The sequence below is a fragment of the Phascolarctos cinereus genome, unplaced genomic scaffold, assembly GCF_003287225.1.
Source record: "Phascolarctos cinereus isolate Bilbo 61053 unplaced genomic scaffold, phaCin_HiC Scaffold_726;HRSCAF=1367, whole genome shotgun sequence".
Classification (NCBI taxonomy): Eukaryota; Metazoa; Chordata; class Mammalia; order Diprotodontia; family Phascolarctidae; genus Phascolarctos; species Phascolarctos cinereus.
The window spans coordinates 130,736,629-130,763,531 of NW_027556098.1; the positions used below are offsets into that span (position 1 = coordinate 130,736,629).

The window sequence follows — 26,903 nt, forward strand, 5'->3', positions numbered from 1 at the left end:
AAGGAAATGGCAAAGCACTCCAGTATCTTTGCCAAGAAAACCCTATGGACACAGGTCATGAAGAGTCAGACCTGGTTGGAATGACAGAACAACAACAATAAATAGAGCACTGGAAATAACCAAGAGGGGAAAAACTGAGAGAAAACAAATTTCTGATTGAAATTCTACTTTACATTGGAAAAAATAAAAAAGCCAGACCTAGAACCTAACCCAAAAAAGGAAGAAAAAAATTACCTAGTTTTGCTAGGTCCCATTCCTGCCCTCAAAGTAGATTGCCCTTTAGGTGACTGCTATACTTGACAATTTAATCTTCTGTTCCCAGTCACCTTGTCAGTTCCAAGTTCTTTCTAGGGAGGGGGAGAGGTTACCACACCATTGATCCCTCCTTAACCCAGGTTTGAATTTCCTTTAGGAAGGGCCATGAAAAGTAAGTGGTTCCATATCACAGTCCTAGGTACCTGTCTTAGCCTGGGCACCAAATCATAAGGAAAATCAAGTGGGACAGACTGTGCTTTCTAGCAGCCTGCCCTGCATCCCTTCCCAGGCTCCCAGGCTGTCCTTCTCTAGTCTCCGATGAACTTGGAGAGGTGCCCTGCTTGATCTCTCCCCCGACCCCCTCAGGTGCCCTTTAAGACATGTCAACTTGTTTGGGGTGGGCATGCTGACCTCTGAAGGTGAACTAAGGTCCCCTGAATAAGAGCCTCCTCTCCTGCCTACCAGAACCCAGGAAGCTCTGGCCTCTGCCTTCTCCCTAAGTTGTTTACCTGTAGCCCAAGGTCTGAGTTTTCCTGATCTTGATATGTTTATTGGCCATTGGTTTCTTTTTAGTTCTCTTTGCCTCATTATTACTGGCATATAGGCAATAAAGCTGGTAGGATGTTGAGCTGGACTATGATAGTGGTGATATAGTTCTTATTATTATCCAAGATGACTAATTCTGGTAGTAGTGAGTCTTCAAATCCTGGAACCTTCAAATGTGTGGTTTGCAAATCAGCTATTGCTTATAAAAAGACCCAGTTTACTCAAGATTAAACTCTTCTCTACTCCTTCAGAGAGGAAAGGACTGCCATTGAGCCATGAGGAAGGAATGCTGCTCTCCATTCAGATGAATTTGTGTGTGTGTGTGTGTGTGTGTGTGTGTGTGTGTGTGTGTGGTGAGGCAATTGGGGTTAAGTGACTTGCCCAGAGTAACACAGATAGTTAGTGTTACATGTCTGAGGCTGGATTTGAACTTAGATCCTTCTGACTCCAGGGCCGGTGCTGTGTCCACTGCGCCACCTAGCAGCCCCTCAGATGAAAATTTCAAGGACGTTCTGCAGGAGGCTGCCTGAAGTCAGGACCAAATGTCTGACGCTGCGCACCTCTTTTTCCAAGCTCTCCCTGAACAGGGCCATTCAGAAAATAGGTGACAGGGTCTTCTGGCTGAGAGTCAGCTTGATTCTATTCCTCACCACTTTGCTAAGGAAACCATGGGAATGCTGATGAGCCAGATCCATTGAAAGAAACCAGCAGCCTCAGCCATGAATCCCCTGTCCAATGTCTGCCTCTACAACCAGAGGCAGAAGTTCATGCCTTCCTCTCTTCACCATTTCATAGGTAAGGTAGAGGTGTAGTATGTTATTCACCTAATGTTTAAGTGAAGAGATTTATAGGGACATTTTACATTTCACAAAGATAAATCATGAAAAACTTGATGATATTAAAATCTAAAGAAGGAAACATTACAAATATAAAATTCGATTATTAATAGATCACGGAGTATTATGGTCCGTTGCATATAAATTGCTAAAGAGACCCAATCGCTTCTCACTCTGTTCTTCCAAAGAGCTCATGCTCCCTACTGCCAAATTCCTGTTCTGTGTTGGAAGTCTAGGCGCTCCAACCAAGTTGGGCTGATCAGCCATTAGGTGGCGGTCTCCTGTGGTCCAGATTTGGTGAGTGACGTCAGTAAGGGACAGGACGTTATGTAGATGAGGAGACTCGTGTCCGCGTTTTCTCTAAGCAGATAGTGCGTCTGGAAAAGGTGGATTTGGGGGTCGGAGGGGCCTAGGCGAGTTGGGAGGGGTTGAAGCGCTTGCGGGTGTTGGCGGTTTGTGCTGGTGGAGCGTGTGTCGTTGGGCTGTGGAAGCGCCGCGTGAGTGATCGTGCGTTTAGAGTGTGTGTGCGTGGAGGGAGTGGTGGAGCGCGGTGTGGTGGGGCATAGTTACCTGGCAGGGGTGATTCCATGATCACGAAGGTGGTTTCCCCAGGGCGAGGCTTATCCGTTGCACTCCGAATGGGCTGACCGTTGCGATTTCCCCAAATGCGGGAAATTTGACTGCATAATTTGTGGTAGTGGGGGACTGCGTTCGCGCTCTCCCCTGATCTGCAGTATTCTAAAAACAGTTCTTTTTTTTTTGCGGGCGATGTCGAGTAACATTGCCGTGTTTTTTGCTAGTAATCCCCATGATTTGGGTCATGAAATAATCTGAAACAGGCGCCTTCTGATTTTGTTAAATGTTTCTACTGGTATTATTGTTTTGGAGTACAAAGGGTTGTTGACATACCACCATTATCTCCATTCGACTTTTTTACTTTGAGAGCTATTTACCTGGAAGGGGTAATTGATTCTACTGGTAGTGTTCCCAGGGCCAAATTGTGCTCCAGATGTACTGACCCCCTGCAATTTCTCCAAGTGTGGAGAAAACTCCACGTGCATTATAAGTTTTAAGGAAATATGTTGTTTCATACTTGAAAATAAAAGGTTACGAAAGTGCTTTAAGGCTCCTTATATTTTTTGTTTTTATTTTTTAAATTAATTTATTTTTTAGTTTTCAACAAACACATAGGCTTCCGAGTTTTAAAAATTCCCCCCCCCGCGCGCGCCTCCTCCCTCCACAAGAGGGTGTGCAATCTGATATAGGCTCTACATATATATTCCTAACCTTTTCACATTAGTCATGTTGTAAGCAAGAATTAGAACAAATAGGAGGAATCAGGAGAAAGGAAACAAAACAGAAGGAAAAAAAGGAATAGAGGTGATAATAACATGCTTTGATCTACATTCAAACTCTATAGTTCTTTCTCTGAATGTGGATATTTTCCTTCAAGAGATTTTTGGAAATGTCTTAGATCCTTGCATTGCTGAGAGAAGGGTCCGGATATTTTAAAAAATATTTTATCTTTTCTCATCGAATACGTGTAAAGACAATTTTTAACATTCTTTCATTTTTTGAGTTCGAAATTCTGTTCTCTCTCCTCACTGAGCTGGTGAGCAATCTGATATAGGTTATACATGTACAATCATGTGAAACATTTCCATATTAGCCATTTTGTGGAAGAAAATTGGAACAAGGAGAAGGACGACTTGCCTGATACTCTACCAGATTCCTTTTATCTTTCAGTGTATGGTCAAATTTGGTGCCAGTGGTAATCCTGAGCAGTCAATTAGTAGATTTCGGTTCCGAATTAATGTGTGTTTTTTTTTTTAATGAACAACAATGCTATTTATCTCCTTACCTCCTTTCACTGCTGCAAAAACAAAACAAAAAATTCCTTTGGAAGAGGTAGGAGTAGACGGGCAGAAGAAATAGCCTCACTGACCATAATAACAAAATGCCCCTCATTCTGCACCCTGAGTACACCACCACTCTGACAGAAGGTAGGAAGTATACTTTATCACCTGTCCACGGGAATCTCGGTTGGACCAGTCCTCGTGCTGATCAGAATTCCTAAGGTACACGTAGTTGTGATGGATTCCTAAGTTCTGTAGGTTGGTTTCTCAGTGAGTGACAGAGGTTTTTTTTGGTATTTGTCATTCAATAGAATAGGATCGGGTAAGCAGGCTGAGAAGGTACTGTTGTATTCGCCCTTTTCATGCAGAACTTGGGGGGTTGCAGGAGAGGGACGTGAATTCGTGGCTGTATGTGTAGGGATAGTGGGCGTAAAAGCAACTCATTGTTTTTTTCCCTTGAGAAAAGTGAAGAAATAATGCACTTGCTTTTTTTCTGTTCGGGACCAGGTTTGTCTTTTTCACTGGGTATTGTTAGGTAACTTCCGAAAGGCAAAAATGAAGTTTCATTGGAAAATGAAAGCTCATTCCTTGCGGTAAGTAATGTCCATAACTATTTTCCTGCAAAGAGAGATGTCACTACTCAGCTCAACCCCAATTCACAGCAAATAAATTTTGAACAACCAAATCTCACATGCATGCGGGACGAAATTTTCTTTCCCCTTCTGCAAAGATTGCAAAGCAAAAGTTCTCTTGATGTTTTGTTTCTCGGAAGAATAACAAAAATTTACGAGTTTTTTTCTTTTTACGCACATAAATTTGCTCCCGAAAAGGAAGTACCCTGTTCCCGGAAGTACTGCAATACTGGGTCAATGCGTGGAGTGAACAGAGAAAGCTCCTATTCCATCTCCCACATTCAAAAAACTATTTAATATATTGTTCTCAGATAGAGGACGTATCAGATAATAAACTGATAAGAACAGATACTACACTTGATCTTAGCCAAAAGGCCGAGAAGCGATGAACACCAAGCCGCCCTTTCCCCTCACCTTTCGCTATAGCCCGCCTTCCTACTCGCACTCACTCTGAAAACTTTCACAAAGCCTCCAATGCCCTCAGCTACCTCCAGCACCCAACAAAACAGCTGCCAGCCTGGCGCTTTTACGCAACCAAACAGTCGCCTCAAAACACCCCAGAAAACGGACCGTTTACAAGATTTTAGCCCTTTCTTCGGGCAAAAACACTCTCCTGCCACCCAGAAGTCCTTGCCTCCTCGCTTCCTCAACATTTGCATAATTCTCCTCCCTTCCGCACTTACCCTTTCATTTCTTCTTCCCTTTCTCCTTTTCTTTGCTTTCTTTCTTTTCCATTTCTCCTTTAACGGCCTCCACAAGCAATGCCGAAACCCACCTACGAGGAAGAGAAATCAGGGCGCTCTGATCGCACTGATGGGAAGCCGGCACTTCACAGATGCCTTGGATTACTGGCTACTTACATGCCCCACTGCCTTGTCAGAGCCGTGCGTAATAAAAAACACTGAAGAAGGGGGAAAAAATAGCGTTTTTAGATTGATTGAATATTGCTGGGAGAGTAAGACATAACAGGGAACAAGGTATTCCAGCTCCCTTTTCCAAAAATCCATTTCACTCCTACTCCGGGACTAGCCAAACCCAGGTTCAACGACCCCAAATCGCATGCCCTCCCCTCTACCATACTGCTTCTCCCTTAATTTCTATAGCACATTTCCATCGACCTCACATAGTTGTGATTCCTACAGCCACCACCCTGGTAATCCTACCAAGAGATGATGTTTAAATACACTCCCGCTTGGCAGTGTGCAAGCAAGGTCATCCAGCCAAACATTCCTTCTACCCATCCATGTCCCAAACTAATGCCTCGTTGCCAACTGTCCAGCCTAGACCCTAAATTGGACAGCGATGATGCTTGAGGACTCAAGAGTGATGTGTCCTCTTCATTCTACCCTGAACAGATTACAACACCCCGTTGCTATCTGCCTCGAGAATGTCACATTTGCTGCCTCATATATTCACTTGCAGAGAGGAAGATTCTGTCCTTGAAGAGGCATAATCTTCCAGTCCATAGGTGGTCATTAACCTTGAGATATGGGTTTGTAAATTTGACCAAGGCATTTGATACTTTCAGCTGTGAGGGCTTATGGAAAATTATGTCAAAATTTGGTTGCCCAGAGAAGTTCATCAGTATTGTACATCAATTTCATGATAGAATGTTTACCTGGGTTCTGAATAATGGACAATGCTCTGGTGCTTTTCCTGTCACCAGTGGAGTGAAACAAGGCTATGTGCTTGCTCCCATGCTCTTTAGCATGTTTTCAGCCATGTTGTCAAATGCCTTCAATGAGGACAAACTCAGCATCAAGGTCAGCTACCACACTGATGGTAAATTCTTCAACTTGAAAAGGCTGCAAGCCAAGACCAAAGTGGAAGGAGTGTGGAGCATGATTTCCTGTTTGCCGATGATCATGCACTCAATGCAGCCTCTGAAGCTGAGATGCAACAATATATGGATTGATTCTCTGTTGCTTGTGCTAATTTTGGCCTAACAATTAACACCAATAAAACACAGGTCTTCCATCAGCCATCACCACACCATGCATATGTGGAATCATTGGTTACAGCAAATGGAGAAGTTTTGAATGTTCTATATAAGTTAACTTACCTTTGTAGAAGCTGCAAGTTCCTGTGTAATCCTGACTGTGGTTCCACAATATTTAAATTGTTTCTTTCTGGCTGCTTGCAGCACCTTCTCTTTCATCTGGTAATTTTGGAATTTTACTATTATATTCCTTGGCCTTGTCAATTTGGGATCTCTTTGAGGTAGTGACTGGTGTATTCTTTCTAGGTAAAGGTAAAATAACCTTTTGGTTCTAGGACTTCAGGGCAGTTTTCCTTTATAACTTCCTGAAAGGTACTGTCCAGGCTCTTTTTCATCATGATTTTCAGGTAGTCCAATAATTTTTAAATTGTCTCCCCCTGGATCAATTTTCCAGGTAGGTTGTTTTACCAATGAGGTATTTTAAGTTTTCATCTATTTTTTTCATTTTTTTGTTTCTGTTTGACTGACTCTTGCTCTCTCACAGAGTCCTTAGTTTCCATTTGTCCATTTCTAGTTTTTAACAGATTGTTTTCTTCTGTTACTTTTTGTACTTCCTTCTCCAATTGGCCAATTGTATTTTTAGGGGATTTGCTTTCTTCAGTGTACTTTTTTTCCAGTTGGCCAATTCTATTTTTTAAGGACTTTTCTACCTCTCTCATTAGACTTTTAAAATCCTTCTTGAGATCTTCTAAGAAGGCGTTTTGGGCTTCAGACCAGTTCATATACCCTTTTGATGTTGCAGATGTGGGTTTGTTCACAATGTTGTCCTCTTCAAAATTTCTGTCTTGATCTTCACTCTTCTCATAATATGAATCTATGGTAAGTTACTTTTTACTCATGGTGTTTCTTTATTCCCTGGCCTTTAAAGAGATTGAGCTCTCCTGCTGGGGAACAGAGGGCACTGACCCAAGCTTCTTGTGTTGGGAACCTAGGTCTTGGTCACTGGTTTTGTGTGCTGGGGCCTCTTATTTTGGCAATTGGAAGCTGTAGGGTTCTGGCAGCTTACCTCATGTTGGGCTGGAATCAGCAAGGCTGGAACTTTCGGGGAATTCTAGGTTGCCTGCTTTTCCTTTCCTTCAGCTTTCTTGGCGCCTCCTTTTAGATGGGTGCTGCAGGGTGTTTATCTGCCTGGGGCCCCTTGTAATGCTGCCTCCCTCCTTTCTGCTAATGCACTGGGAGAGTCTTTTGTGGTAGAGTGCCAAGGCACCTGGTGGTTTTCTGAGCTGGTTTCCACCAGTTCTCCTGCCCTCACTGAGGCACTCAGAGGTCCAGGTGTTGGTGTTTGCCTGCTCTACCACCTGGGCTTCAAGATGTCTTCCTGGGGTTCTGACAGCTTACCTGGTGTTGGGTTGGAATCAGCAAGGCTGGGACTTTATGAAGACTTTAGGTTGCTCTCTTTGGCTCCTTTCACATGAATGCTGCATGGTACTTATCTGCCTGGGATCCTTTGTAGTGCTGCTTTCCTTATTTTTGCTGAGGCAGTAGGAGACCTGTTCGCTGGGCTGCTGCAGTGCTGTTCCCCATCTTTCTTCTAGTTCATCTGTTCCAGATTTTCTTTTCTGGGGTGATTTTTCTGGGTTTTCAGAGGTTGATAGGGGAGGGTGAGAGCGACTACCTTTTTATTCTGCCCTGTATTGCACTTTCCAGAGATGTACACATTGATAAGGAGGTTGATGCATGAATCACCAGAGCTAACTCAGTGTTTGGGAAGCTTTGAAGGAAAGCATGGGAAAGAAGAGGTATTAAACTGACTACCAAGCTGAAGGTCTACAGAGTCTTTGTGCTGACCTCATTGTTGTATGCCTGAAACTTGGGCAGTGCCTTGCCAGGAAACTGAATCACTTCCATTTGAATTGTCTAGGGAAGATTCTGAAGATCATCTGGCAGGATAAGATACCAGACACTGAGGTCCTTTCTCTGCAGAGAGAACAACTCCAATGGGTTGGCCATATTGTTCAAATGCCAAACATATGCTTGCAAAAAAAAAACTGTTTTATGGAGAACTCATACGGGGCAAGCATTCACACTGTAGTCAGAAGAAGTGATACAAAGACATTCTCAAGGTCTCTCTTAAGAACTTTGGAATTGATTGTGTGACATAGGAGACACTGTCACAGGACCACTACCCAGCATGTCCTGCCATCATCAGACAAGGTGATGTGCTCTATGAGCAAAGCAGAATTGAAATAACTCAAAAGAAATGCAAGATGCACAAATTTAGAGAATCCATCCCAAATGCTGACATGGATTATTTGTACCCCACTCACAGTAGAACAGTCCCAGCTTGTATTGGTCTGATAAGCCAGTCAGACACACTGTAACTTCACTCTAGCATAGTGATGTCATTTTGGTCCTCTTCGAGAACGAAGGATAGCAACTATAGATCTAGATATAAATATAGTATTCTTCCCTTTTTGAACCAGTTCAGAGAGAGTGGGGATCCTACTTCTGACCATTCCATTTTTATAGGTCACCTCAACATAATTGACTCTTGCTCATGACCCCTGTCTAAATAGACTCCTTCTAGCCTCCTTAATGATGATAACATTCTTAGATGTTACATGTCTCATCTTCCCATTTGGGAATGTAAACAGTTTAACCTCATTAAATTCCATAAAGTTTCTCATTCATGTTTACCTTTTTATGCTTCTCTTGAGTCTTGTGTTGGAATGCCAATTTTTTTATTCAGCTCTGATCTTTTCATCAAAAAGCCACCAAACACAGAACTTCAGCCAAATCAGTCAAGAAACACTAATTAATCAGACTGCTATGGGCCAGGCGTGTGCTAAATGCTGGAGATTAGATGAGGGGCAAAAAGACAGTCACTGCTCTGGAGGATTATTGATTTTGATAAAGACTTGGCTGGGATGATTTGGTCTTTTCTGAACACATTCTGCCAGTATCTGTTGTTATCGCTTGAAAATCTCCTAGGTCAGCTAGTCCAGTCAGTCCTAGTCCTTTCTGTTTTCCGGGGCTTTGACAAGGCAGTGGAACAATTCGGGAAGCCAGTAACCAAGGGCGTCTATGAAGGACGGTTCCCCATCAGGGGACACTGATTTCTCTTCCTGCTTCAGGCTTTTTTTTTTTTAACTAAAACCTTTTCTCTCTCGCCACCTCCCCCGCCCACATTTTCCTTAAAAGTCCAAAAACAAAAAGAGAAAAACCAACAAAAACCTTTGCTACAACTGTGTGGTCAAACAAAGCAAATTCTCATTCTTGCCATATCCCCCAAAACATATATTTCAATCTGCACTTATCAGCTCTCTGAAAAGAGGTAGGTAGAAAAGATTCTGGGAAGATGGTGGAGCAGGTTAGAAAACTTCAGGCTGTCTAAATTTCCCCCACAAAAAAAAAAGACAGAACATTGCCTCAGAGTGGACTTAGAGTAGCAGAAATAAACAAAAATCAGGATAAAGCAGCAGTCCTCCTAAGACTACCCAAGAGGACTTCAGGAAAGGCCCAACCTGGGGGGAGGAGAGGGAGGGGGAGGTTCATGTCCTAGTGAAGTGCAAATACCTCCAGGCCAACTCTGCAGAACCAACGAAACAACAAGCCCTAGGGGCAGGTGGGTTGGAAAGGCAACCTCAGCCTCAGAAACTTTCACCTCATGGACATTGGGGGAAGGAGGGTCAGACAGCTGAGTAGGAGAAAGTTGAAGGACTTTCCACAGTGGAGGGATGCCAAGCACTGCTGTTCTGACGAGATAAGGTCCTGGGCTGCAGCTGGGTGAGTGGGGGGAAGGAGCTAGCACATATTTGGGAACTGGAGTAGCAGAGTTGGGGGGACTCTGCTGGCTGTGAGTATTTGCAGGAGACAAGAGTCCCTGGTTTCAGTTCCAAGGCAGAGAGTACAACTGAAATTTGCAACCACTAGAGGGACCATGAGGAGTAAGTTTTTTCAGGGCACCATGGCTTAGGGATGAAGAGGAATGCCCAAGTTTGGGCCCTGGGAAAGAGCTCAAAAAATAGCAGTAAGAAGGACCTGAGGTTTGGGGCATCATTCCCCATACCTTAGGACTAGAACTTAATTACACTAATAGCTGCAAAATAATAAGCAAACGAATGAATGAATGAATGAATGAATGAATGAATGAATAAAAATGAGTAAGCAAAGGAGAAAGAACCCAATCATTAATAGCTGCTATGGGGATAGAGAAGATCTGGGTTCATATTTAAAGGAAGTTAATGGAGCTTAAAAAGCCACTACTTTTTCAATGTGAAATGTTAAATGGTCACAATCCCAAAAGAGTTCTTGGAAGAACTTAAAAAGGACTTTAAAAATCAAATAAGAGAGATCAAAGAAAAAGTAGGGGGGAAAAATAAGAGCAATCCAAGTAAATTATGAAAAGAAAGTCAACCAACTGGAAATAGAGAATCAAAAACATAAGGAAGAAAATAATTTATTGAAAACTAAAATTGGGTGAGGGAAAGCTAATGTTGTTCTAAGACACCAAGAAATAATATCAAGAAAAAGAGAAGAGAATGTAAAATATCTCATCAGAAAAACATCTTATCTGGAGAACAGATGGAGGACAGAAAATATAAGAATAGCTGGACTACCTGGAAGTTACAATCTAAAAAAAGAATCTTGATATGATATTATGATAAATTATTGAGGATAATTACCCTGAAGTTCTAGAACCAGAAGGCAAAGCAGGAATAGAAAAAAATCCACCAATCACTACCTGAAAGAGATCCCAGAGGGAAAACTTACAGGAATGTCATAGCCAAGTTTCAAAGTTCCCAGGTTAAGGAGAAAATATTGCAAGAAACAAGCAAACAACAATTCAAATATTGTGAAGCTGCAATAGGGATTACAAAAGGCCTAGTGGCTACTAACTTTGAAGGACCACAGGTCTTTTATGACCAAGGGTAACTGACCCAGCAAAATTAAGTATAATCCTGAATGGGGGAAAAAAGTGGACATTTAACAAACTGAAAGACTTTCAGGTATTTGTGGGGGGAGTGGGGAAGCAGAAGTTAATGGAAAATTTGACATATAAGTTCCAGGAGAAATATAACGTAAACATGAAAGACCAATTAAAGGGACTCAATAAAGTTCAAATTGTTTACTTCTAAATTAAAGCTATCTACAGCATACAAAAAAAGTTCCAAATCACTATTGATTAGAGAAATGCAAATGAAAACATCTCTGACGTACCACATCACATCAACAGATTGGCTAACGTGACAAAACAGGACAATGATAAATGTTGGAGAAGATGTGGGGAAATTGGAACACTAACGCATTGTTGGTTGAGTTGTGAATTGATTCAACCATTTTGGAGAGCAATTTGGAACCACATACAAATGGCTATAAAAATGTGCATAGCCTTTGACCCAGCAACAGCACTTCTAGGGCTGCAGCCCAAAGAGATCATACAAACGGGAAAAGGACCCACATGTACAAAAAACAGTTATGAGGCAGCTAGGTGGTGCAGTGGATAGAGCACCGGCCCTGGATTCAGGAGGACCTGAGTTCAAATCCTATCTCAGACACAAAACACTTACTGGCTGTGTGACCCTAGGCAAGTCACTTAACCCCATTGCCTAGCCAAAAAAAAACAACAAAACAAAAAACAAATAGTTATAGCAGCTCCTTTTGTGGTGGCAAAGAATTGGAAATTGATGCCGTTTAATTGGGGAATGGCTGAACAAGTTGTGGTATATGAATGTAATGGAATACTCTTGTGCTATAAGAAATGGTGAACAAGAGGATTTCAGAAAAACCTGGAGAGCCTTGTATGGACTGATGCTGAGTGAAGTGAGCAGAACCAGGAGAACATTGTACACAGTAACAGCCACATTGTGTGATAACTAACTTTCATAGACTTGGCTCTTCTCAGCAATGCAAGGATCTAAGAGAACTCCAAACGACTCATGATGGAAAATGCTATCCACATCCAGAGAAAGAACTATGGAATCTGAATGCAGATTGAAGGATACTATTTCCTCTCTGAAAAACAAAAAAAAAAAAGAACAAAGGAAGGACAAACAATAAGTAGATAGAATACCACACCTGAAGTCAGGAAGACTTGTTTTCCTGAGTTCAAGTCAGGACTCAGACACTACCTATGTGAGCCTGGGAAAATCACCTGACCCAGATTGCCTCAGTTCCTCATGTATACTATGAGGTGGAGAAGGAAATGGCAGACCAATGCAGTATCTTTGCCAAGAAAACCCCAAACAGGGTCACAAAGAGTCAAATATGACTAAAAATAATTGAACAGAAGAAGAGTACAGATCATCTACTTAGGAAAACTGAGAGTTCAAATTTATCTTCTATTGGATCACTAATCTTAAAAGCTGGGGCACTCATTGACTCCCAATACCTCCCTCAGCATATTTAGATCACCTTCCACTCTCTCCCATCTCCTTTGGAAGAATTGTTTCCAGATGTAGTGTCCCAAGCTAGGAGCCATGGATTTAGATAATCATACATTAACATCATTTGCAGTTATCCTTGTAGATATGATCTCTGAAGATAGTGAATAATTGTAACTTGGACTATGAGAAGGGTAGGATGCTACAGAAATATTAAAAGATCAGGACACTAGAGAATTGGACATGACTGGTACAATACTGAAATATCAAAGTTATATGAGAATACACAAAATAAATCGAAGGTCGTTTGAGGAGATTAGCAAGTGGGTGGGTTTGGGAAAGACTTAATGTAGGAGGTGGTGATGCTTGAACAAGGTATTGTAAGAGGCAGAAGGAAGGAAGAGAGTGAACTATAGGCATGGAGACAGAAGAGGGCATATCACGTGTGAAGAGTAAAAAGAGTGAATTTGGTTCAACCATGGAGCTCAGCAAAGTAATGTGTAATGTGACTGGAAATATAAGATGATAAGACCCTGGCTTTAAATGGGTCACAGAGGAATTGATTGCTAATCTGAGAGTAATTTAGGGAGTCCTTGGAGTTTGAGTAGGCCAGTAACATCAAGTAGGGCAGTGACATGGTCACACTTAGTTTTAGGAAAATCACTGGCAGCTATATGGAGGGTGGATGGGAGGGAGAGAAACTTGAGGCAAAAAGCACAACCAAGAAACATCCAGGTGAGAGGTATTAAAGGACCTGAACTGTGGTAGTAGTAAACTGAATAGAAAAGGTTTGGGATGAAAGAGATATTATAGAGATAGAAATAACAAGAGATATGCTATCTAATTGGTTTTGTGTTCTGAAGGAGAGAAAAGACTTAAGATAATTACAGAGGTCATGTGCCTCGGAAATTGGAAGCATAGTGAATTTACTCCTATTGGTAGCATTATTTTTCTTAGTTGAGGTCAAATATTTTAATTACACTAATCCAAATATTCTAATACTAGAGTTTAGTTGTGGCAATGTGCATTTATTAGCATTTTAGACAAATTGGATTGTATATTTTAACAACTGGATTTAGAGACTATTATATCTAATTTCAATAGGAAAGTTCAAGAGGACTATTGTTATTCTGATTTCCAAGCAGCCAATTATAGTTAGCTACAATTATCAAATGACAATAACTAGGAAACAATCTAGATCAGTGCTTCTTAAACTGTGGGTCATAACCCCATATGGTGTTTTGAAAAATCTGGCCGAAGTAAAAGATTTCTGAAGCGAACAACCAAAGATTCAGAATCAAATGGGTAATGAATCCAAGGTATTTCTGGCAGGGCTTGCCCATGTTGCATTGTTCAACTTCACTTCCACCTTCGTTTTGAGCACAAAGCATGCAGCACTTTGCACTGTGCATGCCCTCAGGCCATGCAATGCTAACAAACACTGCCTAAACACAGAAAGGGGTCCCAGGTGGGAAAAGTTTAAGAAGCCCTGATCTAGATAAAGAAACTATGCAGGATAAATCCTTATCGTGAACATATGTAAATAACAATGCAATCTGTTCATTTCCTCAGGTATCAATCAACATCATGGTTGCATAACAGCAGCCTAGACTTCCTTCTCTATGCAGATAGTCATCCAGACTCTTCACAGACCTTTTCTAGGACCCTTGAGACTAAGAGTGGGCTCATTCAATGGGAAACATTTCACTTTGATGTCAAAAAGAGTAAATCTTTACTAACTAATGGTCCAACAAATGTGACATTCCCACATATAGCCAGGACAAATCTGTTTCTGGCATGACAAGCAAAAATGCCTCTGTCTATTTGGAAGTGCCCATGGGAAATTCAGCCAGTGATGCCATAGCAAAAAGGACAGCAGAATCAGACTTGACTAAGCAAGCAACCTTGGTAGTTCTCTCACCAAAATTTGCCCCTTCATTTCATTTCATTTATTTTATTTTTGATGTTGCATTGTATTTTTAAATTTATTTTGTTAAACATTTCCTGATTACATTTTAATTTGGTTCTACAAAGGCTGGAGTTTTCCCCTTTTGGTGACAATCAACAAAACAATAAAGCAGACCCTGACTTATGAGTTTGAAAATTTAACAATGGTTCTGTGGATTACACTCAGCTCCAGTACACCCCACTGCAAAGCAAACTGTCCTAGGTCAGAAGCGGAGCAGTTAAAACTCATGTGCCAATCAGTGGTGAGACAGGCCTGTGGGTAGCCTCTGTGTTTCCAGCCTGAGCACGATGGAGTCTGAAAAAGCAGCAGTGACTCTGGCTTAGACAATCTTTTAAGATTCCTTTCAGCTCCAGCTCCAGCTCCAGCTCTGTGAACCTGAGACTGGCTCAGTGAACAACTGGAGAAAATGAGCAAGCCCTAGAGGTTGGGATTATTCTCCTGCCTGACCTTACCAGCAGCTCCACCTCACAGTGGTTGTTGGTCCATTTCAGTCTTGCTCTGGTCAGGTGTCTTCCACATCACCAATCTTGAATGGTAAGGGCTGATATGTCTTGCCAGTATAATTCCTCAGCCCTACACTGCTCCAGTCTCTTCGCCAGAGCAGCTCTCCAGGATCTGTCCCAGCTCATCTTTTGCTGTGCTCAGATCTGAATCAGGTAGCAGAAGTGGTAGCGGGGGTAAAGGCCACATAGAAGGCACAGAATGGAGTTAAGATACTGGACATCTCTTTCCAGGATGAACCTCATGAATAGCTAAAGGGGAAGGGCGGAGCAAAAGCTGCCCTGTCTCTCAACCTCTTACATAGTTTCCTCCTGATTTTTTGTTCCTTCTCAGTCTGTCCAGCTTTTGACGTAATATAAGCTATTTCCCTTGTGGCAGCCTTCAGAGTCGCTCAAACTGCCACGGAGATGAAATGCATGGCAAATCTTCCTTCTCATAGAATCTCAAAGTAAGAAGGAGCTTCAGAGATCCAACCCACACCCTGAACAGGAATCCTCTCCACAATGAACTCAACAGATGAGAATCCTTCTCATTTACTTTTCTTGCTTCGATATTAGAGTGATCCATAAATTCACTGATGTGAGAAATCTTCACATTGGCCTGGGTTGTGACTCGTCTATACAGTAACAAGAACTTGCAACAGTTGTCTTGGTCCTTGTCCTTAGATTGAAGCTTTGGAGCCTACTTTTTTCTTTTCCCCCCTCTTCATTATTTATTATGTAACTAACAAAAAGTCTGGAGGACCAGAATTTAGAGTTGAAAAATTTTCTCCCTTTTTCTCCCCCCCACCCTCCCCAAGATGGCACACAATCTGACATAGGCTTTACATTTACATACCCATTAAACATATGTTTACATTAGTGAAGTTGTTAGTAAAAACTAAAACCAATAGGAGGAACCATCAGAAAGATGAAACAAAACTCAACAGAAGGTAAAAAATAAGTGATAGTGATTCGACTTCCATAGTTCTTTCTTTGGATGTGGACAGCATTTTCCATCACGAGGCCTCTGGAGATGTCTTAGGTCCTCCTAATGCTGAAAAGGGTTCAGTTTAACAATCTTAGTCATTGCATAATATGGCTGTCATTGTGTACAAAGTCCTCTTGGTTCTGCTCACTTCACTCCGCATCAGACCATGTTAAGTCTTTCCAGGTTTTTCTGAAGTCAGCCTGTTCATCATTTCTTATAGCACAATAGTATTCCATTACATTCATATACCACAACTTGCTCAGCCATTCCCCAATTGATGGGCATCCTCTCAATTTCCAATTCTTTGCCACCACAAAAAGAGCTGCTATGAATATTTTTGTACATGTGGGTCCTTTTCCCATTTGTTTGATCACTTTGGGATATAGCCCTAGAAGTGCTATTGCTGGATGAAAGGGTATGCACATTTTTATGCCCTTTGGGCATAGTTCCAAATTGTTCTCCAAAATGGTTGGATCATTTTACAACTCCACCAACAATGTATTCATGTTCCAATTTTCCCACATCTTCTCCAACATTTATCATTTTCCTGTTTTGTCATGTTGGCCAATCTGATAGGTGTGATGTGGTACCTCAGAGTTGTTTTGATTTGCATTTCTCTAATCAATAATGATTTAGAGCATTTTTTCATATGACTATAGATGGCTTTAATTTCTTCTAGATGGGTTTTTTTAACTGATGCATGAAACTTTGGTTCAAGGTGATAAATATTGTTCTAGGTATAAGTCATCAAATGAGACACTTCTCCTATACTCCTATCATCACCACTTAAGCAATGGCATAAGTCATAGACACAAGGAGGTGTGGGTGCAGCCCTTTATAGTGCCTGAGGTTCTATTAACCAGATCATTCCAGGCCTGAAAGAGGCACTTTGACTAGACTTGGTGATTTCCATCCCAAAGACTGAAAGCCACAATCCTCCATACAACCCTTCTGTTCAAAAACAGACACAGTGTCTCTAAGACAGCCAAAAGAGTCAAAATTTCCACCATCCAGCAGCTGTCCCAGCAGTATCAAGGTCAATGAGAAGGTATTGAAGTGTATATTGTGATACATTGGTCTTGGGAGGGCTCTTGGGGCTTGAAATTCCAGCAATGAACCAGTACTTTGAAAGTTTAATGTAAACTTGGGAATCATCAATATTTGAATATACAAAGAAGATTATAGATGAAGCTGCTTAGTGTTTCTCTAGGTTTTGTTTATTCCTAGAGTGTACTTATCCCATTCTCTAATTTTTTATTCTTATGTTTTCAAAGGTAGCTGGTTTTATCTGTGCAATCCTGATTCTTCATTAATGTCTAAATTTACATATCAAAATATCATGGATATAGAATAGGCTTGACTTTAGATGTAGGAGGTGCCAAGTAATATTTTCATGCTGCCTACCAGTAATGAGGAATGATGATCCAAGTAAAGCCTAGGTTTTAATCTTCTATCACCTACTTTTACCAGCCACCATGATCCTGACTGTAATAAGTCTTTTCTGTAATGTCAAAGAGTTCCCAGTTTTTTTTTACTAGTGTATCCTTTCTCCCATCAGTGGAATCATGATTTGTGGAATATTTCTTTTTTAATCTGCTCTCATTTGCTTTTACTTTTACTAGCTACTGTGATCCCTATTTCCTACGCCTACAGTGATCTCTTAGCTCTATCCTCTATAGAACATTTTTACTACTCTGAATCCAAGTTCCCTGCCTTATTCCTTGTGCTTGGTAAATTTTTAAAAATATATGTATATACACACCTACATATATACATAAACACATACATACAATTTATATTGCATCATATGCAATATAACAATAAAATGTATTAATTATATAAACTGCTGTTGTTCAGTGGTCTCCAACTCTTTATGACCCCATTTAAGGTTTTCTTAGCAAAGATGTTAGAGTGGTTTGCCATTTCCTTCTCCATCTCATTTTATACATGAGGAACCTGGAACAACCACGGTTAAGTGACTTGACTAGGGTCACACAGCTAGTAAGTATCTGAGGCCACATTTGAATTCAGGAAGAAGAATCTTCCTGATTCTAGGCCCAGTATTCTATCAACTTTACCACCTAGCTGTCTGTTATATAAGCATTACATATTTATTAATAGTATATTATATAGTACAATATATGTATTTTGAAATTTTAAAATGTTTTTCAAAGCACATGCATATACATTTATCTTAACATCTTTTTATAACTTATTTTGATAGCTGCTATATTCCTTTCTTTGTTTTTGAAAATCTGTTTCCCCCTCCCTTCTGATGAAAAAGATGGTTGCTCTTTTTTCCATATGGATATATAGCTACATACACACATATGTGTATGCATCTTTACTATTTAGTATCATTTGTGTCTGCTCACTAAATTATTAAATATTAAGTTATCCATTAATTTGGGAGGGGCAAGTGAAGGAACAAGCATTTATATAGCAGCTACTTTGTGCCAAACACTTTGCTAAGCGGTTTTACAAATATCTCATTTGATCCTCACAACACCCTATTGAGGTAGGTACCATTATCCTCATTTTACACTTGAGGAAATTGAGGAAACAGAGGTTAGTTGACTTGCCCAGGGTCACAGAGCTCATGAGTGTCTGTGGCTGGATTTGAATTCTTGTCTTCCTAACTCCAGCACTCTCTCCCCTTCAAAATCAGCTGCCTCCATATTTTCACTTATATCTGTTTATCTTATTGTTCTTAATTTTTGGTAGACATATAAATATTTATATTACTATATATGGAGTAATAATTAAAGTTAATAAGAAGAAAACGGGGTAGGGAATTATCAGTAAAATAAGGTAAAAAATAGACTTCTTATTAGGGATAGTTGATTTTTTTTTCTTGAGGGATGTAGTAAGAGTTGGTGGTAGGGACAGGAAATAGGAAATAGGGAAAGGAAATAGGAATAGAGAAAGAATACTGAAATAGTTATAAAATATGTTTAGGCATATTATTAGATAGAAATTAGATTTAGTGGAAATTGGTTTTAAGATTTAAAAAACAGACTATTTATTTAATACTGACTCCTGACTAATGGCATTAGATGAAGATGTCAGCTTAACAACAAAGAATGATAGTTAATATTTATCTAGTAGTTACTATGCTCCAGGCGCTGTGCTAAGCACGTTTTCAATCATTATCTCATTCGATCCTCTCAATAACCCCGGGAAGTTGGTACCATTATTAATCCCATTTTACAAACTAAGGGACTGAGGCAAACTTTGGTGAAAACACTTTGCTCAAGTGTTTGGGGTCGGATTTGAACTCAGGTCTTCCTCATGCAAATAGAATAGAGATGTATCAAAATATCTAAAAAATATTATGAATGGAAATTTACCTGGAGATGTAGAAAATGCCAGTTAATATTCTGCACAATCAGAGAATGTACAGGGGGTAAACGGATTGAATTTTTTAAAAAATAGTGAAATGATATCTCCTAATTCTATGGAGTTCCCTTCAACAAATAGATACTGTGCTGGTGTAGAGTGGAAACACACGTAATAGTATGTATATGCCATGAGGCACCTGCCAAGGGAACAAGACATCTGAACCTTACTTCTCCAGCAATTCAAGTTCCCGAGTAGGCCTTTCTTTCCGGGGACGTTCTACCTTTCCTACTTAAGCCGTCATTTCTACTGGAAGGGCTTCTCACTTCCTAGACCAGTTACTGCAGTCCGACTGAAAAAAAAAAGACCATTGTAATGGGCTTAATCCTGAGAATCTAAGAGAATGAATTCCCAAATCCGAATCCAGCTGTTTCTGGAGAGGTAACCTCTTTTTATCTGAAGCCAAAAGGTGAAGGCCAGGCAGGATAGACCAAGCAAGACCTGGGGAAACTTTAGTCAAGGAGTGGGGCTAAAAAAGCTTTCATACCCATCTAGCAATTGGCAGATGTGCCGTGCCGCATCCACACCTTTCTTGACACTGACAGTCCATTCCCTTAGAAGAAGGAAGTGCTGAGCAGAACGATCTAGAAAAACTTTTGGCAGTACAGAAGCAATGGTATTTTGCTGTCAAATAAACCACGGATACAACGTAATATAGTCACAAACCACCCACTTGCAACAGCTAGAAAACAACGTTACAATTGTATTACAGGAAACAGAAACTAAACTAACCCTCTGAAGACGAAACCACCAGCCAAAATGAAACCACGAACGTTTGTTAAGGGAGTGCTCCTTATTTTTGAAAAACGAAAGATCAGGGAGAGCGCGAACGCAGTCCCCCACTACCACAAATTATGCAGTCGAGTTTCCCGCATTTGGGGAAATCGCAGGGGTCAGCCCATCCGGAGTGCAATGGATAAGCCTCGCCCTGGGGAAACCACCTTCGTGATCATGGAATCACCCCTGCCAGGTAAGTATGCTAACCGCCTCCATGCTCACCCACACCCTCATCACGCACTCATATTATAAACATGACAACTCACACAGCACTTCCACTTCACTTACAGAAAACGTAAACCTCAAAAGTCGCAAAAGTAGCTATAATTCCAAACCAGAACAACACAACTGTCACTCTCAAACTCTGGATGTTTACGTATTCAAAACGGAGAAGGAAGGGGGAAAACTGGCCCATAAGTCTCTTCTTCTGCATACTACCTCCCCCTTCGTGATGTCACCCACCAGCCTTCTGGAGACAGCCGGCTCACTCTGGGTATATGCACAGGGACTCCTACAAGGAAATGACCGGGACTATACCGACAACTTGGCATTTCCTCATCCTAATGCCGTGAGACTGGGTTCCGTTTTTGTTTTTCTCCCCCCCCTCTTTAAACGAAGACCAACAGAATTTATAGAGATATTAAAATGAGTTTTCGGTTTGCCTCGATTCTCCTCCCTCTTTCCACAATTCCGAATCTGTCCCAGATGAAGCCACACCTCGTCCAGTAAGCCTTTTCCAAATTCCTCAGCCTCAGAACCAGGCAATGAACTTCGGGCCTGGCCATCACCTCTTCCCTCCTGGTCGGAATCCCCACCTCAGTGCTCTCCCCTCTCCGCCTATCTTCCACCCACCTGGCAAGCCGATTTTCCTGACCGCGTTGCTCTCCTACTCGGTCAACTCCAGCGGCTCTCTTCTGCCGCGGGGATAAAAGAGAAACCCCTTTGTTTGGCATTGAAAGTTCTTTACAAAATGGCCCTAATCTATCTTTCTGGTCAAGCTTTATTCCTCTCGTTTCTGCACTCTATTCTTCTGCCAAACTCCCATTCTTCCTGTTGCTCACGCAGGACACTTAATCTCCCCTCTGGACCTTTCCAGGGGCTCTCTCTCTCTCTTTCTCTCTGCCACTCTTAATATCCCCTCTTTGTTTCAAGACTCAGCTCTGGCACTACCTTCTGGAGGAAGCCTTTCCAGGGCCCAGCCTCCCTCCTCTCCCACTTAAAAATGTGTATTGTGTGTTATTATAAATATGACAAACATCAGTGAATATGAATGCCTTCACAGGCAAGACAAGAGAGGACGGCAAATTGCCCTATACCCTAAATTGTGCTACATTTCATTCTTTTAACTATGTAACAATTTTGACATGCTCCTTACAAAGCTATCTTGCTCCTCCCTGCTTCTGCAGAACTGCCTTCTCTTTTTGTAGCACTGTTTGTTAAAATGTTTCATTGATTCTCTTTTCTTTCTTTCTAGAATCATTAGCTCTACCTTACCCACTAGCCCTATTTCCTCCAAACCTTCCCTTGATAAGCTTATTTCAAACAAAAGCAGCCCCCTTTCTTGCTTCCTTCATCCCACTCATTGGTCACGTGGGAAACCTCTATCATACTGTTCTGCCCCTCTACTAAGAGATGGAAGCCCTCCCTGCTAAGATTATCTTGTTATCTTGTATATATTCTGTATATAAGTACCTTTTGTACACTTTGTCTCATGTACAACACATAGTGGCTTAAGAGATACTTTTTGGTTTATTGACTTACCGTTTGAGAATAACTAGAAAGTAAGCAAAACTGATTTTTTTATATACTACAAGAAAAGTTATTGTCTTTTTTTCTTAATAGTATCTTTCCCCAATTATATGTAAATATAGTTTTCAACCTTCATTTTTGTAAAATTTTGAGTTCCAAATTTTTGTCCCTCCCTCCATCTCCTCCCTCCTCCCCAAGAGAGCAAACAATCTGATATAAGTTATTCATGTACAATAATGTTAAACATATTTCCACACTAGTAATGTTGCGAAGGAACAATCAGAACAAAAGTGGAAAACCTCAAGAAAGAAAAAGCAACCAAAAAAAGTGAACATAGTATGCTTCCATCTGCATTCAGACTCCAGAATTCTTTCTCTGGATGTGGTTAGCATTTTCCATTGAGTCTTTTGGGATTGTCTTGGATCATTGTATTGCTGAGAAGAGCCAAGTCTATCATAATTAATCATTGAACAATGTTGCTGTTGCTGTGTATAATGCCCTCCTGGTTTTGCTCACTCCATTCTTTATCAGAAACTGATTTTTTTTTGCACAGGTAAGCAAACACATACATAAACAATGTTGTCATATACCACATGTTCAAGACCACAAATTATTCACTTCCAAGGGGGTCTTCCCTCTTGTCCATTCCTTTTTGTGTGATTTTTAGCTTCTTGCTCCCAGTGTTTTCAGAAAACATAAGATTTGGGGGCAGCTAGGTGGTGCAGTGAATGGAGCTTAGGCCTTAGAGTCAGAAGGACCTGAGTTGAAATCTAGCCTAAGACACATCACTTCTAGCTGTGTGACTCTGGGCATGTCACTTAACTCCTATTGCCTCACTAAAAAAAAGAAAGAAAGAAAGAAAGAAAGAAAGAAAGAAAGAAAGAAAGAAAGAAAGAAAGAAAGAAAGAGAAAGAAAGAAAGAAAGAAAGAAAGAAAGAAAGAAAGAAAGAAAGAAAGAAAGAAAGAAAGAAAGAAAGAAAGAAAGAAAAGAAAAGAAAAGAAAAAAGAAAACAAGATTTCTGACAGCGCAGAGAATTCTATTCTTCTCAGTTTTCTGACTCATGAGATCTAACAGAAACCACACTGGGGTAATCTAAGGTTCATGGTGCCAAGTCACATGATATCAGGGATCATACATTATTAGGAAGACACTAGTTTCATCTGATTACTCCTGGATACTTATAAGTTACTGGGATGATAGATTATTCATATTTTGGAAAGGCAACTATCCCCCAGTAGAAATATTTTCCAGAATACCAGCTGCTCAGAAGAGCAGGAGGACAATTGAGGTAAATGAGCCCCAAAGCCCTAGTTTTTTGATTCCTGAGGACACTGACCATAGCCTCCACCTGGTCTAAGAGTAAAGAATAGAATTCCTTCTTATGTTTTCCCTTTTGATTTTTCTGGTCACAGCAGCATCTCCAAGTACTGCCATCCTTGAAGAACAATGCAGAAGAGCAATTTTGGATGAAACCACTTAACTAGAAACCCCAATCAAAAGCCTAGGAGTATGAGGGTGTCCTGTAAGCTGTGACTTGAAACCCTATGGAACTGAAACTTTATGGGTTTTGTCCCAAATGTTGCTTCTGGGGCATTGGGACTGTGGTGACAGTTCTTGCTCGTCCTTCCCTAGCAAAGATCTTGTTTGTCCTTAATTTTTAAAGAGGGCCAATGACATGGAGGGTTAATGTCTTGACTCCTGTGTGAAACGGGTTTAAGTGAGGCAGAGTTGCACAAAGTTGTCAGCCTCACTCTCTCATCCAGAGTCATTGAAGTCCAGTGGCAAGACAAAAAAAATCAAGAAAAATCCATATGGCCCATAATGCAGGGGATGAGCTCGGCATCTTCCATGCCTAACTGTAAGTGATCCCCCAGTGCACATTTCAGCTGCCTTCAGGGCCATTAGAACAAATTGTTCTCATTTACCCATATGGCTGGGGGAAGTCTTCATATGCTTAGGGTAACCCTGACTCCCAACTCATGGAAGGGTTTGTTGCTGGTCAGTTACCCTCTAATTATTAGCCTGTCAGCCCAGCTGGGAAGTGGCCACTGCACTTGCTACAGCTTCTTGGAGGCACAAGTGAGAACTGAGTGTCAGGTAGATACCAAAGATGAATGAACACCCCTGAAAATGCCCAGGAAAACCTTCACACAAGAGTTTATCCTTCTGACTGGGTATTTTTCTGTAACTTCAGGAGTCTAAAAATAAAGTTTAACAGGCAGACAAGGTAGGTCATTCCTAGACTAATAATGGGTATTTTTTTTCTTGCCTCCACCAACTTCTGGTAGACTGGCCCAAAAGAAAGACTCTTAGCTACGTGAAAGAAAAGGTTTTGTGCTTTATCCTGAGCTTCACAGGACAGAGCAGGCCGAAAGCATTCCCAAGATGAACTTCTTGGGAAAACGAAGAATTACTGAACTCTCATTTTCCATACACAAAATTATTCTCAAAAGGAAGCTAGACCATACTGCAATGGTTGGACAAGCAACTGTTTGATGTGTGAGGTGAATGTAGTAAACTCCTATTCCACCTTCCTGCTAAATGGGTCAGATTAAACCAACAAGAAAAGATATAAAACGTGACGTTAGTCAAAAGGCAAAGAGGCAGTAAAGTGAAACCCGCCCTTACCCCTACCCCTTCTTGACAGCACCCTTTTCAACTCTCGCCCACTACAAAACCTTTGACCAAGCCTCACATACCCTCAGCTACCTGCTACACCTGACAAAAAGGCCTGAGTGCCTGCATCTTTACCCAACCAGATGATCTCCTAAAAACACGTCTGAAAAAGGATTTTTCCTTTTTTTTTTTTACCAGATTTTAGCACTTTCTTTGGACAAAAATACATTTTTCTGCCACCCGAAACTCTTGCCTCCAGCCTTGTTCAACACTTGCATGGTTCTCCTCCCTTTCACACTTTCTCTTTCACTTCAGTTTCCCCTTCTTCTTCCTCCTTTTCTTCAAGGACCTCCAAAAGTCTGGGAGTAACCCACCTAACAGGAAGAGAAAGGTTCCCCTGAGGTGGAACCCGGCTGCATAGATGCCCTTGGTTACTGGCTTCCTGAAATACTTGATGGCCTTGTCAAAGCCGCAGAAAACAGAAAAGACTAGGAGGGAAAGCAAGCATTTTCAGTGTGATGGAATATTCCTGGGCAAGTAGATATGACAAGAGCAAACCATTCCACTTTCATTTTCCAAAAATCTAAAAATTTCACCTGTAGAGCTCAGTTAGCTGACCTAGGAGATTTTCAAGCGATAACAACAGATACTGGCAAAATGCGTTCAGAAAAGACCAAATCATCCCAGCCAAGTCTTTGTCAAAATCAATAATCCTCCAGAGCAGAGACTGTCTTTTTTCCCTAATCTAACCTCCAGCACTTAGCACATGCCTGGCCCGTAGTGATCTAATTAATCAATGTTTCTTAACTGATTTGGCTGAAATTGTTGTGTTTGATGGCTTTTTGACGAAATGATCAGAGCTGAATAGAAAATTTGGCATTCCAACACAAGACTCAAGAGAAGCATAAAAAAGTAAACATGAATGAGAAACTTTATGGAATTTAATGAGGTTAAATTGTTTACATTCCCAAATGGGAAGATGAGACATGTAACATCTAAGAATGTTATCATCACTAAGGAGGCTAGAAGGAGTCTATTTAGACAGAGGTCATGAGCAAGAGTCAATTATGTTGAGGTGACCTAAAAAGAAAAATGGAATGGTCAGAAATAGAGATCCCCATTCTCTTTGAACTGGTTCAAAGAGGGAAGAATATCTATATTTATATCTAGATCAATAGTTGTTATCCTTCATTCTCTAAGAGGACCAAAAGGGCATCACTATGCTAGAGTCAAGTTACAGTGTGTCCCACTGGCTGATCAGACCAATGATGAGGGTGGGAGTTAAATCCCAAAAAAGAAAAACCCTGGACTTTCCCACAAGGCCAAGTCTCTGGCATTTGCCTCAGGTTATAATCCCATGGACTGGCCTTTCATTGTGGCTACACCCAATCTCTCAATTCTGTTACCCTTAACCTAGCCTAGCCCTCATTGTGGCCCCCAGCCATTTTCCACACTTAATCCTACCTAATCTCTGTTGTCCAGGTCCCTGGACTTCTGTTCATCCCAGTTTACTGGCCACTCCCATCCAGATCTCCTTAGATCCCTCCTCCAGTCATCCCAAACTACTTGGCCACTCCTAGATCCCTCCCACAGTTGTTTTGTATATAAAGACCATTTTGTCTCCATTAAGATGCTGGGATTATCTAACTAATAAACCCATAGTTTACTAATATTCAGACTCCTTAAGAGTCTGCTCAATATGATGGATGTTCTAATAAACCTTATCTTTGGGTGAAAGAAGGCTTCAGTCAAATGCTTTCAGGTAGGACCCACCTGTTCTGATTTTGGGGTCCCAAGACCCCTGAATCCCTAAAATGCACCACCGATACAAGCTGGGACTGTTTTACAATGAGTGGGGCACAAATAATCCATGTGAACATTTGGGGTGGATTCTCTAAATTTCTACATCTTACATTTCTTTTGAGTTACTTCAATTCTGCTTTGCTCATAGAGCACAGCACCTTCTCTGGTGATGGCAGGACCTGTTGAGTCGTGGTCCTGGGACAGTGTCTCCCATGTCACACAATTCCAAAGTTCTTAAGAGAAACCTTGAGAATATCCTTGTATCATTTCTTCTGACCACCATGTGAATGCTTGCCCTGTGTGAGTTCTCCCTAAAAGTCTTTTTTTTTTTTTTGCCAGCCTATGTTTTGCATTTGAAAAATGTGGCCAGCCCATTGGAGTCATGCTGTCTGCAGTAGAGTTTGAATGCTTGGTAGTTTAGTTTGAGAAAGAACTTCAGTGTCTGGTATCTTATCCTGCCAGGTGATCTTCAGAATCTTCCCAAGACAATTCAAATGGAAGTGATTCAATTTCCTGGCATGGAACTGGTATACTGCCCACATTTCAGGCATGCAACAATGAGGTCAGCACAAAGCCTCTGTAGACCTTCAGTTTGGTAAGTAGTCTAATACCTCTTCTCTCCCACACTTCCCTTCGAAGCTTCCTAAATGCTGAGTTAGCTCTGGCAATTCA

General features: G+C 41.1%; 1 long non-coding RNA gene and 3 other non-coding genes across 4 annotated transcripts in view; 1 reads left to right on the forward strand and 3 right to left on the reverse strand.

Annotated features, from left to right (window-relative positions):
• The window catches only part of LOC110208236 (uncharacterized), a 32,977-nt gene extending 27,872 nt beyond the window's left edge, over positions 1 to 5,105 (reverse strand). The window contains exon 1 of the long non-coding RNA XR_013482978.1: positions 4,809 to 5,105. This is a non-coding gene — a long non-coding RNA (uncharacterized LOC110208236). The remainder of the gene's footprint in view (positions 1 to 4,808) is intronic.
• Positions 2,200 to 2,363, forward strand: LOC144454699 (U1 spliceosomal RNA). The gene has a single exon (XR_013483208.1). It is a non-coding gene; the product is annotated as a U1 spliceosomal RNA (small nuclear RNA).
• On the reverse strand, positions 4,322 to 4,512 carry LOC144454712 (U2 spliceosomal RNA). Its single transcript, XR_013483219.1, has one exon. It is a non-coding gene; the product is annotated as a U2 spliceosomal RNA (small nuclear RNA).
• A 14,994-nt stretch (positions 5,106 to 20,099) lies between the features above and the next one.
• On the reverse strand, positions 20,100 to 20,263 carry LOC144454641 (U1 spliceosomal RNA). Its single transcript, XR_013483151.1, has one exon. It is a non-coding gene; the product is annotated as a U1 spliceosomal RNA (small nuclear RNA).
• Positions 20,264 to 26,903: the final 6,640 nt, after the last annotated feature.